The sequence below is a fragment of the Solanum pennellii genome, chromosome 1 (assembly GCF_001406875.1).
Source record: "Solanum pennellii chromosome 1, SPENNV200".
NCBI classification, from domain to species: domain Eukaryota; kingdom Viridiplantae; phylum Streptophyta; class Magnoliopsida; order Solanales; family Solanaceae; genus Solanum; species Solanum pennellii.
Genome location: NC_028637.1, coordinates 25,017,672 through 25,020,656, shown reverse-complemented (window position 1 = coordinate 25,020,656; position 2,985 = coordinate 25,017,672).

Genomic DNA, 2,985 nt, shown 5'->3' with positions numbered 1-2,985 from the left:
ACCATTGAATGCAAAGGGGTTAAAAGGGAAACTGGAATAACAATAGAAAACATGAGACGATTTGCTAGAAAGCTGGAATAACAATAGCAAGCACATTAAATTTACTAAAACAATTTCAAATTCTTGCGAACTTCGAAATATGAAAATATCCTCGATATTGATCAATATACAATAACTTGAATAACGCCGACCCCAATAGAGGTGGTGTAGCAATTGAAAAATCCTAGCAGAGGTGAAACCAGATATAACACTTAGAAAGAAATCCAGCAGGGCTGCTTAATTTGATGAGTCATGACTTCATCTTGATGCTGCTCTTTGACAATTTTACAAATAAATTGTGGGCTGGAACCTTGTGTATTCCAGGATGTAAAAATCCAAATACTGTTTTATTACATGGAAGTAGGACTGAATTACAACTACCTTATATTAGAGAATGCAACTAATTCATAGTGCCCATGATCACTGTTTTTGCCAACTTTTTATACGAAATCAGTTAATTTTTTGGCCTTCTCTTAACATGTGTGCTGTGCCTAGCTGGCACAATTGGTTCAGCCATAACAGGCTCTTCTAGAACCAGGTAAAAGAGTAAGGGATACCAATCGACACGTTCTTGAGCTTATGTTCGAAACCAATAAGCTTCTTTATGCAACATGTTTAAGTACAAACTCTAGCTCCTTTTGAAACAAAATACACATTTCAGCTGTAAAAAATTAATCTAAGATGTAATAAGAGACGATCGATGTCAAGTCCTTTACACATTTCAAGTATACAATTTTAATTCTTATAACATTGTGGATGTCATAACATACTCTCATGGAAAAGAGTAAAAGATCTTTCTACTTCTGGTACTGAAGGGCCAACCATTGCAGCTGCAGCCCCGTCCTGGTGGGACAAAATTATTTCTATACGGAGCAGGAGGAGCTTATTACACTGCTGATCAGCTGTGTAATAAACCTCTGCTTTTGGCCTTGTTCACATTGAGAGTATTGATGAACTCTCCTTCATTTTCCCTGAAGATTCTCGTTTTAATTGTGTTAACAGTTTATTTTGCATTTGGGAACCATTATATGTGCAAGCTGCTGCAATTTTAAATGCCAATACAAGAGACAGAGATTTCTTCCCATCCTAAACGATGATTTTTCCCCTTTACTATCCCGTTAGGTTTTGAGCCACAAGAAAACAAGTACAAAGTTCTTTCCAGAACAAATCATGGTTGAGAAAAGTACATAAAGAATTGAGTTTTAACTTTAAACATAGCCGAATCATGGAGAGAGACTGAAAACATTCCCTCTCCTGTTCTATTCAAGGCCGGGGGTTGCATCAATGGAGTTATTTATAGGTGTGTTTTCCATGGCGGATCTGCTGCATCAAATATTTGATGTTAAAACAGAAAAATTTCAAACTTATTGCATCGGGGAATGCATTTCGCTGGTGGTTACGTGTTGATAGAGGTGAAGGATCAACTAGCAATCGCCAATTATGAAAAATGGCCACGTGTATACATCCACTTGTAGGTTTTAGGACAAATTCAAAAAGAAGAAAATTGGGAGAGTCATACCAATGTGGAAGGATATACAATAAGAAGTCACATCATCACGCACGTCCTGTGTTGAACTTAAAATCGGGTACTTTATGTTCGTATTATGATGTCTCGCGATAGAGAGGGAGAAAATTAGAAATCAAAGGGATTTCTGAAGAGAGTTTTGTTGAAAATATGTATTTTTGTATACAAAGACTAGTTACGTAGATATTAAATTTCTTTCCAATTGATAAATTTTGCCCTTCGTGTGTATTGTTTCTTGCATCTCGATATCAAGGCTGTATGATCCTTGCATTTTGAGCTAAATAGAATAAACACTTACTCGTACCTGTCAATTAATTAGTATTCCAATTTATATATTTATTTTGAGTAGTTGGGTGTTCTTTTCCCTTTTTCTGTCTTATTATATCAAACTAGGTGATTTACTTGCGTGAATTTTTCTAATAACTTTTGCACGACAGGAACAGAATGATTTGATATTATCACATATCACAGAAATTATAAATATTTATATATTTATATATAAAAAGAGAAGAAAAAATGACACATATAAACACTACAATTTTTCAGTATTTTAAATAATTTTAAGTAATTAATAATCAATACTTAAATAAATAAATATAGACATATGTCAATAATTAGAATTAGAATTAGGACACATGTCAACACCATAAAATTAAAAATAAATATAAATAAATTTTAAATAAACTATAAAATACAAAAGAATAACAAAAAAAATACCAACAGAAAAAAAAAGTAAACAAATGTTAAATAGGTTCCTAAAATTAAAATTGATTTTTTTTTTAATTTAAAATTTACTGTTTTGAAATTAAAAAAGTAATTAGAAAAGAAAATTGAAAATTTTGATAAGTACATTAGGGATCCTGTTTTCGTAAGAAATTATCAAATGTTTTATACTAATTATTTTAAATAATTTTCCACAACTACTGTTTTGTAGCAAAGAGAATACAAATTTCTTCTCGTATCTATACTAAAAAGTAGGGTCAAGGGCCCAATAATTTGATTTTTGATGTTTATTGAAATCTTAAATTTTATCTATATGTAAAACTTTTATCGCCTAAAACGATATAAAAATTTACATTCTTGAACAGCTTTCACAATATATTTATCGCATAATAATCTCAATACATGAGTAACACATCTCTCGCATAATAATCTCAATACAAGTGCCAAGAGTAACAATCTTCAAAAGGTCAACATAATCTATAAATTTATTTATGCATAATAGGAGAAGTAAAAAATGTCATATGTCAGCATCACAAAATTTGTAGATATATTAAATAATAAATGACTTTAAAAACAAAAAGAATAAATTAAAAATAGTTTTGAGATTTTGTTTACGTCACAAAATGTTTTATTGATCTCTCTTTTTTAATTATTCAAATAATCTCGGTCTCTCTCTCTCTCTCTCTTATATATATATA